The sequence below is a fragment of the Peromyscus maniculatus genome, chromosome 13 (genome assembly GCF_049852395.1).
Source record: "Peromyscus maniculatus bairdii isolate BWxNUB_F1_BW_parent chromosome 13, HU_Pman_BW_mat_3.1, whole genome shotgun sequence".
Classification (NCBI taxonomy): domain Eukaryota; kingdom Metazoa; phylum Chordata; class Mammalia; order Rodentia; family Cricetidae; genus Peromyscus; species Peromyscus maniculatus.
In genome coordinates this window covers 39,180,099-39,192,016 of record NC_134864.1, presented here as the reverse complement: position 1 = coordinate 39,192,016, position 11,918 = coordinate 39,180,099, and positions in this window count along the sequence as shown.

Sequence of the window (11,918 nt, the reverse complement as noted above, 5' to 3'; positions counted from 1 at the left end):
TTCTAGCTCACTGGTGTATAACTCAAGGTCAAGCGATTCATAGCCTAGCCAGAGAGTGTGGCCTTTGCAGCTCCACCGAGACAGTTGTCCAGAGAGGGTCAGATCGTGATGCCTCTTGGGAGCTTAGGTGGGAAAAAAGGAGCAAATATATGAACGGACAGCGACAAAGAAACTCTCAAGGGGAGAAACAGTGTCATATGGAAGTCTGATGTCCAGAATGAAGTTCCAAGAATTGCAGTTGGCTGAGGGTCACGGGATTGCTAAGAATCTGCTTCCGGGTCTTTCTTCCATTCCCTAACTACTCCCACCCTTTTTTTGAGACAAGATCTCATCCTATAGCCCAGGCTGGTCTTGAACTTAAGGCAATCGTATTGCCTCAGTTTCCCAGGTGCTAGGGATTGCAGGTCACCATGCCTGGCTTCCATCCTTGCCTCTTGAGATAAGCTCTATGAGGCCTCATTGACCTGGGACTCGGGCTCCTGAGACCCCTGGGTCCCTTGATGCTTCCTCTGTATCTTTACACAACACTTAATAGATGACGTCAGAAAGAAGATGAAATGATAGCCCATGGTTGGGAAAACGGGTGCTTTTTGGTGAACTGGCCCACACACTTCGTGTGTACACTGGGAAAAGCAGGACATTTCTTTTCTCATTTGTTTCCTATCAATCCATTCTGCCTCCAAAACGGGGCATTAGGAACTTCCTTCTCTGGATTTTTTTTCACACTTCATTATCCCAGGGCACTGGCTCCCAGCTGATTAGCCCTATCTATCGCAGCAGTATGGTATGTGTGTAAGGGTGGCCTGGGATGTTCACTCTATCAGCATGGGACTTGAGAGCACTTTGGGATCCTGACTGGAGGACTGCAGAGTGTTTTTGTCACTGGCTGGTCAGAAGCTTCCTTCTGGCAGCTCAGTTGAGGGTGGGTAAGTGCCTGCTCCAGCAAACGGTAAAGAATCCCAGAAGTCAGAGTCATATCAACACCCCTCCCCCACTCCCTGCCTAAATGAACCCGAAGGAGGAGTTTCTGTTCCTGGGAGCCCAGGGCCCCCAGTACAGGCTCCCCACACAAGCCCCAGGCTCAGTTTGCTCACCCTAGGGGGCTGCCGCTTCTCTGAAGGTGCAGAGTGGACGGGGCTGTGTCCACAGTTGACTCCTCCAGTACCTTTACGTCCACGAGCGTTAGAACTGCTTTGTGCTCGGGGGTCCACGGTCCCTACTCAGGCCAGGGATCGGGGACTGCGCTGCACAGGTTTAGCCAGTAGGATCTGGGGGCGTTTTCTCAAGGCTGCCTATATCCTTTTGTTCCCTGCCTGATTCCTGGCCAGGCTTCCCTGTCCCAACACCAAGGACTTTCCCTGGGAACTTGGAAGACCCTTCAACTCCTTAGTCTTCCTGCTGGGACCTTCCAGGTCACTGTACATCTAGACAGCCCCTGTCACATAGAGGTAGAAGAGCTCTGAGGAGGGGACACTCTACTCAGGGCTACAGGACCCTCCACTAGGCCAGCTGTCAGATGGCTATTATAAGTAAAAGTTTTTACATGTCCAAGACAAAGCAAGGAAAACAAAGAGCGCAATTAAACAAATGATCTTCCACAATGGCAAATGTATTCATTTTAAAGAGCCAGTCATTCATTCTGAATTTTCCCCCTTTCTCTGTCATACACACATGAACACAGGATCCACCTGTCCCTGCCCCCTAATGCTGAGATTGTAGATGTTAGCCACCACACCGGCCTTTTGCATGGATGCTGGGCTTCCAGAGTCAGGTCCTCATGATCGTACAGCAAACACTTCATCTGTTAAGCCATCTCCTCTGCCACCTTGCCCGCCCCCTTTTTTTTTCTGGACAGGATCTCACTGTGTAGTCCAAGCTGGCTTAAACCGAAGATTCTCCTGCCTCAGTCTCCTATGCTGACATTGTAGGTAAGGGCCACCAAAATAAATAAATAAATAAATAAATAAATAAATAAATAAATAAATAAATAATAATAATAATAATACAAAATCGAATAAACCACCAAAAGAGATGAGAGATGATCAGGTTATGGAGACCCCTCCCCCCCACCTTAGGTTAGGCTGAGCCCTCATGGAAGTGATTAGTGGCCCCATAACCGTGTGTGAGGGAACAAGTTTACAGACTCCCTTCAACCACAGGAAGATGGGGTGCAGCCGAGTGTCTGCCCTCACTGGGTAGAGTCCATCGGTGCCAGGGACTTGTACTTTCCAGCCTCTGGAATTGTGATGCTGGAACTTTTCATGTGCTGGATGTCTGCTACCCCTCAGCGACATCCCCAGTCCAACCTCTGGCATTTCAAAAGCAGCCCTATACAAGGCATTTTGTTTGAGCAGCAGGGACAAACTAAGAGAGCACCCAACCACAGTCCTCCAAATTTCATGGATACAAATCCGGGTCATTCTGCGGTCACATCTGTTTCTCAAGCCCCCCATGTCTCCTGCACGTCTTCTGGCCTGAAGTACCACCTCCTTCAAGACATGGCTCTGAGGTCTCTTCTGGGTCTCTTTCCCGACTCCCGGATAGCAGAGGGCCTCAGTCTCTTTCCATTGCTTCCTGCTATTTCATGCCAGCTCCCCCAAATTCTCATAATATATTGATAAATTCTCAATCAGTACGAAAGGTGAAGATGAAAGTCAACTGAGCATTGTTACCAGTTCCTTCCACAGAGGAAGCAAGGTGCTTTGGCTACCCCGTCACATATTTCTACGAGTGAACACACACATACCTAGTGAGGGAGGAAGAGGGAGGAAGGGAAGGAAGGAGGGAGAAAAGTTTCTGCCTACGAATGGTGTCATGTCCATGTGCATTGGGATGGAATGTCACTATTTTATATTCATGAGTTTTCTTAATTTTTTTTTTTTTTTTTTTGAGATCAAGTCTCATTGTATGCCCTGGTTGGCCTGGAACTCACTATGTCTTTTAAAAGTTTTTGAAATTTCATTTTGTTGAGTGTGTGTGTGTCTCTCTGTGTGTGTCTCTCTGTGTGTGTGTCTGTGTGTCTCCATGCCACAGTGCACATGTGATTGTCAGAAGACAACTTGGAGTGAGTTTTCTCTTTCCACCATGTGGGTTCCAGGGACTGAACTCAGGTTATCAGGCCTGGCAGCAGGTACCTTTACCTCATAAGCCATCTCACATGCTCTCTTGAGGCTTCTTTAGCTTTGTTTTATAGCTTTTCTGTTGCCTTCTTTTTCCTTAAGTAATCACAACCCCTTCCCCAAGAAGTAAACTCTTGCTAATCTTATTATCCATACACCAGCTCTATGCAGCACCACATGCTTAGGCACAGTACAGCTCAAGGCTCATAACAACTACACGCAGCAGGCACTGGTGTCCTGCCCACTGTATACATCGGGGGGGGGGCATAAAGTGATTAAATGCACCCAGGGGTATAGCCCTGGAAAGTGGTAGAGGCAAGATTCCAACTCCGGAAGTTCACGTCTGTGTATCCCTCCGTACCAAGTTCCTCTCCTACTTATTGAAGAGACAGAAGTATTTGTGTCAACTGATGAGAACATCCTGAACCTGAATAACTTGTAATCTGAAGTGGCGTGTCCATTTTATGTTTCCTTGCTTCCCTTTCCTCCCCCACGTTGCTGTCTATTTCGTACAATCTTGTCTTATACTGAAGTTTGAACAAAGTTTTGCTCATGTAGCGTTTTGCTTCTCATTGGGTCTCGTGGGTTCATTTTCTTCTGCGGATGACTCCCTTTCTTTGTTTCAGAGTGCTTCTGTGGGTGATAAGCCTCCTGAAGAAGTCTTTTATTTTCATAATACAAGGTTCCTCTAAACATTGCAAGTTTTTTTTCCATTTCTTTTTGCACTTTCTCTTTTTCAGAGACTTGATACCGATTCTTATTCTTACACCTTTGTGATTTTATTTAGGACTTTCCTTTTCTCGCTTGATTTTTTTTGGGGGAGGTCATCTTTATTATAGAGCCTGATGTTGCATCATAATAAAGTTATATGTTAATTGCACAAACATCCTGGTTGGCCTTTGCTGGGCCCTTTCTGTAGCAGACTTTTTTTTTTTGAGCCACAAACCAGTTCCCAAATCATGACACAGAGACTTATTATTAGTTATGAATGCTCGGTCTTATCTTATGCTTGTCCCACCAGCTCTTATAACTTAATTTAATCTGTTTCTCTTCATCTACATTTTGCCTCGGGGCCTTTTATCTTTCTTTCCTTCTGTATGTCCTACTTTTCCTGCTTCTTGTGTCTGGCTGGAGGCTGCCTGGCTGGCCCTGCGTATCTTTCTCTTTTTCTCCCTCATTCTCTCTTCTCCTGACCCTAGATTCCTCCTCTTCCTTATTCTCTCTGCCTGCCAGCCCTGCCTTATCCCTCTACTGCCTGGCTATTGGCTGTTCGGCTTTTTATTAGACCAATCAGGTGCCTTAGGCAGGCAAAGCAACATATCTTTACATAATTCAGCAAATGCAGCATAAGCAAATGTAACACACCTTTACGTAGTTAAGGTAATATTCCACAATACCTTTCAAACTGAATTTCCACATTTTTGGTTTGAAATTTGGGATACTTTCTTCTTTTATTTGTTTGATTCACATTTCCCCCCATTTTCTATTTTAGGTGACATCAAAAGTTTTAGTTGATCCCCAAAATTAAAAAAAAAAAATTATGAGCTGGGAATGGTAGTTCATGCCTTTAATTCCAGCACTTGGAAGGTAGAGGTTAAAGGATCTCTGTGAGTTCCAGGCCACCCTAGTCTTATAGGAGTTCCAATTTTTTAAATTGCATTTATTTAATTTGTCTATGGGTATTCATTCCACAGCACATATGTGGAAAGAATCAATTCTTTCCACCATGTTGGCCCAGGGATGGAAGTTGGGTCATCAGGCTTTGTGGCAAGAGCCTTGCCCCACTAATCGGTCCTGCTGGTCTTGTTATTTTAATTTTTAAAACAAACACCATCCATATTTTGTGTGGTGCATGTTCTAAGAAAATGTGGGAGCACCTGATGAACCAGCCTACCTCCATCTTAGGCTTGAAAATTGTCTTATAGTAAAAACAAACTAGGTTCATTCCTGTTTATGATTAAACCTCTGTTTCTCAAGGATTGGGCTGTGTCCCACCTGTAACCGTAACTACAAATGGATCTGTGCTGCCTGTTCCTAGAAACGGCAACCAAACCTGCTGTGGATATCGCTCTATATAAATAAAACACTGATGGCCAGTGACCAGACAGGAAGTATAGGCGGGACAAGGAGAGAAGAGAATTGGGGAAACAGGAAGAAGGAGGGAGACACACTGCAGCCACTGCCAGGACAAGCAACATGTAAAGACGCCAGTAAGCCACCAGCCATGTGGCAAGGTATAAATTTATAGAAATGGGTTAATTTAAGATATAAGAACAGTTAGCAAGAAGCCTGCCACGGCCATACAGTTTATAAATAATAGCGTCTGAGTGATTATTTTATACATGGATTGTGGGACTGCAGGGCTTGGTGGAACCTGGAGAGAAGCCCTCCAGCAACACAAACCTTTGTTTCAAATAGTTGTTATGATCACTTTGCAATCACGTCTTTGTTTCAGGAGATTGTTATGATCAATTTGTTATGCTTATGTTCTGCTTCTGTAACTCTTGTCTATTTGCCTGCCCAATCCCCCATTTGTAAACTCCCTAATCCTGAGCCGCTGCCCCACCCCGCCCCCCAAAAATAAAACCTCTTATTTTACCCATGTCCAATGCTGATCTCTTGAACCCTGCCTTAGGGGGAGACAGCTCATGTATGAAAGACCATAACCCTTCAGGCTTACACCTCCAAGCCCCAGGAAATGAGAAACTAAAAATCTAGTTCCAAGGGCAAGCTGACTCAATCATTATTCAACCACCCCTGTAACAATGTAACAATGTAAAGAGATTTCTGTTAAGAGATGTGCTCAACTGTGACTGGGATAGTTGCAGGTGTTCCAGGAAGGACCACTGTGACCTTTGGGTAAACTCCACTCCCGCCCTGATACCCCCCTTGAGGTTTCTGGAAGAATATACATGCGGAAGTTACTGTACCCACTCTGTGATCAGACCATGATCTTGTGAAACGAAATTGTATGGGAATTGTAATCTTACGGCTTTTGTGGGTTTTTCCTTTAAAAGCCCCCATGTGGCTGCAGTAAGATGTGACTCTTGCTCTCAGGACAAGAGTAGCCCGTCTGTACAGTCGCTTCAATAAAAACCTCGTGCTGTTGCATCAACTGGACTGGAGTCTGCGTTCTTGGGGCACTCACTTGAGACCCTAGATTTTGGGGTCTAACAATGTACATGAATAAAAAAAGCTTGCTTTAATTTGGCCACAATGATGATTTGGGTCGGTGGGATTAACATTCCACCTTCTGGGTCACACATATTCTCAGTGAGCCCTTGAAGTCGTTCTAGTGAATGCCTATTATTTGCTAATCACATGTGTGCTTCTCAGTGAGTGACGTCCTTCATGATTATAGGACACTCTAAAGTCCTATTCTTTTGTTTTGTTTTGTTGTTTTTTGAGATAGGGTTTCTTTGTGTAGCCCTGACTGTCCTGGAATTAGCTCTGTAGACCACCACTGCTGGCTAAAGTCGTATTCCTGTCCAATAAGCAATTTTACAAGGGTTCTTTGGTATGTTGGGGTTTTTAATCTACTTTTTAAAACACTGACTTTCAGGAAGTAGAGGCAGGCTAATCTCTGTGAGTTCGAGACTATATAATGAGTTCCAGGCCAGCCAGGGCCACATAATGAGACCCCGTTTCAAAAACAAAAACAAACAAACAAAGAAAAAAATGAAAGGTTTTACTCTCTTTGCATGGTACTTATGATTGTCAGCTTCTTTGATCTGAAGTTTTCTGCGTCTTTGTCTTCTCTGTATCTGCCTTGGAGAATGGCTATGAGGCAATCTAGGGCACTTGCCACAGTCTAATGTAATTGTCTTGCAAGTGTGGGCTGCATAGATTAGGTTTCCTTGGACTCCCAGAAGAGAATGTTCTCTCTTCTCCTCCAAGCTATCACCAGCCACCAAGAGCACTATCCTTCTTTTCACCTGGGATTTCATAGCCATAGCTCCCATTTATAGGCCACCAGCTCTTCAGGAGAAGGGGAGTGTGGGTGTGTCTGGCATTTGGTGTGCCTGCTGTGGCATCTTAAAAACTCATCCTCCCCTTGGTGTCCGCAAGAAGCTCTTTTTCTAGAACCTCCATCCCTCAGTGTAAGGATTTTTTTTACTCTTTTATTTTTTATCCTTTTGTGTATGGCATGTTGAGGCTTGAACTCAGGGCCTTGCATGTGTTGGGCAATCACTTTACTGAAATGCTACTCGCTCAGTCTGTTCTCATTCCTCAGGGTCATCTACTGATAGGCATATTTGAGATGTGTATTTTCTTCTCTGATTTTTTTTTTTTTTGTATCTGCCATCCATCCTGAAGAATTTTTTTTTTTTTTGTAGTTTTTAATGCACCAAGGTCTCTTCATGCTGTCCTACATAATTATGAACTTTTATTTTTAGATCTCTGTTAGTTTGGGAATGGGTGGATGGTGGTGGGGGCGGGGTGTGGCTGCAGCACATATTCAGTGTACAGCCTTGGACCAGAACTGTGTCTCGTGTTTGTGGTAAACAGAGATGTCTGCATCCTGATCCTTAGTTGCTGTAAATACATTCTGTCACAGGGCAAGGGGAAAAAAAAATGAAGATTGCCGATGTCATTCCATTTTCTTATCAGCTGACCCGACAATAGAGAGATTATATCCCGGATCACCCTGGCAGAGCCAATGCCATCACAAGGACCGTTAAAGAGGGGGTGGGAGAATCAAGGTCAGCGTGCTGTGTTGTGAGAAAGACCGGGGCAACCATTCCTGGCTGTGAAGATGGAAAGGCACCAGGCCATGGAAGCAAATGGCCACTTGACTCTAGAAAGTACAAGGACAGGGATTCTCCCCTGGAGCCTTCACAAAGAATCTGAGCCCTGATGACACCTGAGATTTGTTTGGGTCTTTTGACCTTGTTTTAAATATGGTAACTAAAGTTGGTTTCATTTGACACAGCGGTGGCATGGGAAGGTAAGCCAGTGAATGTTGTAAAGTGATCGCGGACTCTCCTCTACCACAAGGCCTGTTCTTGGGGAAAGAGCCACACCTTTGTGTTCTCTACCCTGAAATTAGCTTAGGACCTGACTCATAGTCAAGGGCTGAGAAAATATTCAAAGATCAAAGGAATTCTCTTGGCTGTTCTGTAGGGTGCTAGATCCCCCACCTGAAGCCCCTACTGGCTTCCTTCCCCCAGTCCGAGTCCCCCAGCCCTGTGTTCTCACTTTGTTCCAGAGTTTCCAATCCCTGTGGCCCAGGTCTCACTGTTAATTCCATCCGCTGCCCTTTCCTATACGGTGGCCCACTTCTCTCCATGGGTCCCTCTGTTTATGCAGAACTGCAAAGGCTTGTCAGGCTGGGTGACCAGTGCTATTCCTGGGCCACCACCATAGGAAAATTCCTATCTTGTTGCTTCCTCTTCTTCTTCTGGCTATCCTCAGGATCCAACCCAGGGCCCTGCACATGCTAGGCGAGTTGCTGTATCATCGATTGCTTTCCCCAGGCCTCAGCTTCTCTGATTCACATACAGCTGGTCTCTGCTTCTCCAGCTTTCCTCGGAATGCTCAAGTTCATCCCAGTCTCTCCAGGAACTAGGCTCAAGGTCTGACACAAGTTCTCAGCCCGGACCTCCTCCAGTGCTCCCGTATATTTGATTTTGACTAAACCCAGGCATCCTCCCTAACCCTCTTGTGGCCAGGTCTGGTAGCAGCGCCAAGAGACACAGTGAGGTGACTCATGGAGCAAGGGCTTCTTCTCACCACGCAATCCTGCGGCTGAGTGTACTACACACAAATGCTGCTCTTGAGCATAAACGTGTTTACCAAAACTGTTTGTGGGAGCCGTGTTCTTACTTCTTCGCTTTCTTTCCTGGGTCTCCTCCCCATCCCAAGCGCAGACCAGGTGGATAAAAACAAGCAGATCACCTAATTTTCCTCTCTCCACCACCAGCCCCTGTGTGAAAACTTCATTTTTGCAAGAATTCTTAAGTTTTGGCCTCTGATCTTCTATAGGATTGAAGCAGGGAGGTCAGGGCAACAGCACACATTCTAAAGGTGAACCATGACTTCGTTCCTCTGCGGCAGCCTCCTGGCTTTGCCATGTGTCAAGGTGTCAGAAACAAGCAGGCTTTGGACCAGGCTCTCAGGGCTGAGTTCTCCTGGACCTGGCCGGTCATTCTGGTCTGAAGATATCCTTCGCCTGCAGGCTAGGCTAGCGACTGTCACACCTTTCCTTATTCCTGTTTGTTAGAAGTGTCTGCAGAGGCCATCCCAGGGCGCTCACTCCCGGGGAGGCAAGAAGCTACCAACAGCAGCAGCTCTCTCCTCCTGTGACCTGGAGGAGGAACATGAGGGACGGATGTGACTTTCGAGGGACCAGATCCATTGCTATGCTGAGCAGTCTTGGTCACGCGCTTGGCTGGGCCAGCGACATGTTTCTGGTTTTAGGCAGCGTGTTACTCCTGGGGACTGCAACTCAGACGTGCTTACAAGTTGAGAGCATGATGTCATAGCATTCTTTGTGGAGGCAATTTCATTCACAGTAATAAATCACGGAACACTACTACTATCCCGTGGTATTTTTTGTATCTTTAAAAAAACGGTCTTCTTTTTAAAAGAAACGTAAATTAGCTTACAAAGTAATACCAGGGCTTTGTCTCAGTGCCCTGGCCCAGCTTTCCTCCCGTGGCCTTTCGTAACAATTTCCACTTCTCTCCTGCTCTCCCCCCTCTCCTCCCTCAGGGCCTCTTTCTCTCCTCCAGTCACACAGGCCTCTTTCTACCACCCCACCCCGCCCCCACTCCCCCAACCACACAGGCCGCTTTCCAGTTTCTTGGTCTTTATCCCCATTTAATTTTTCTTGGATACACATATTTAACTGTTAGAGGCTAAGATCTGCATATGAGAACATATGGGATTTGTTTTTCTGAGCCTGGGTTTGTATCTTTTTAATAAAGCTCTGGGGTTTTTATTATTATTTATTTATTTATTTTTCTTTTTAAAGTGGTAAGAGTTTAATTTAGTGCCTCGTTCACGCTAGGCATGTGCTTTATCATCTCCACCCTCCCCCGCCCCCACACCCATCTTTTAATTTTTATTTTACTTAATGTTTTTAAAGTTAACATTTAAGGCCCATCATGGTGGCACACGCCCTTAGTCCCAACACTGGGGAGGCAGAGGCAGAAGGAACTCTTGTGAGTTCGAGGCCAGCCTGGTCTACAGCAGAATTCCAGGACAGCCAGGGCTGTTCCACAGAGAAACTGTTTCGAACCTCCCCCTCCTCCAAGTCACTTTTATTTATTTGTGTATATATGATCTCTGTGTGTGCTTTGTTGGCTGTGTGGCAGCCAGAAGTCTACTTGCTTTTTCTTTCCACTGTGTGGGGCCTGGGGGTTCAGGTTGCTGGGCTTTATGGAAAAAGGCCTTTCTCTGCTGAGCCATCTTTCCAATCATGCTTTCTATTTGAACGCTTTGTTTTTATTTTATGTGCATGGTATTTTGCCTGCATGTGTGCCTGTGCACCACGTGTGTGCTTGTTGCCTGCAGGGGCCTGACACGGGGATTAGATTCCCTGGAACTGGAGTTATAGGCAGTTGTGAGCCATGCCACCATGGATCCTTTAGGAAGAGCAACAACTGTCCCTAACCACTGAGCCATCTTTCCAGGTCCCCTACATTTTATTTTGGAGCTGGGTCCTCTTGCTAAATTGTCTAGGCTGGCCTCAAACTGTCACCTTCCTTCTCCCCTCATCCTCTCTAGTAGCTGGGACTAAAGGCTGGTACTACCAGGGTCAGCTAAGATCATTCTTTGAGAAGTAAATTGAAGTGTCACACTTGAAAATCAGTTTCTGTCTGTCTGTCTCTTTTCTCCTCTCTTTCCTTCAGCCCTCTTCTCTCCTTTCTTTAAGTCTGGACCTCACTGGTGTAGTCCAGGCTGCCTTGGAACTCCCAGGCCTTCTGCCTCAGTCTCCTAAGTGCTGGGATTACCAGGATGTGCCATCACACTCAGATCTGTTTATTTGCTGATTTCAGAAAGTGTTTAGCTGTTTTATATTTCTGGAATCTCATATGCAGGATGAAAGTAACTGAGCTTTTTCCAGATGGACAGGTAGTTTAGTTCTCCCGAGACAGTTTTATTTCTCATTCTTCTGCTGTGTCCCACTGATCTATTAACGTTTATCGTTATTATCACATGGCTGTGGTTGCTGTGACTCTAGAGGACACTTCACTGTCTGCTAGGGCAAGGTCTCTGTTAGTGCCTCTCTTTGTTTTCATTTTTTTTCCTTCCAAGTTTCTTGGCTCTGCACATATGTTTAGTCTCCTAGATGGATTTTAGAATCAACTCGTCAATTTCTGAAATCTTCCTGTTGGGGCTGGGATTCAGATTGTATTGAATTGACGTCATTATAACCCCTATTTTTCTCATCAGGAACATGATTTGCTTTCATTGGCTGGGTCACTTTCAGGGCCTTTCAATTCTTTGTTTTCTTATGGATCTGCCAGCCTCTCAAAGTCTGCCTGCTTCGTTTTAGTAGCTTTCGTGACCCAGGATTTTCTTTTTCCCTTTGATTAGAAAAAAATTATTTTTCTAAAGTAACAATTTGCAGAAGTACATCCAAAGTAACTTAGGCAAGAGAGAGAGAGGGAGAGGGAGGTAGGGAGAGGGAGGGAGAGAGAGAGGGAAATTCTTTGGAAGGCAGCCAAGGCCTTGCCTGCAAGCCAAGGACGGAAGGGGGAATGGGCCTCACTAGGAGCATGGAAGCAGGACTGTTTACTTTCCCGTTCCTGCTTCTCTTAGCTCAGTCTTCTCTCTCTATTACAGTTCTGT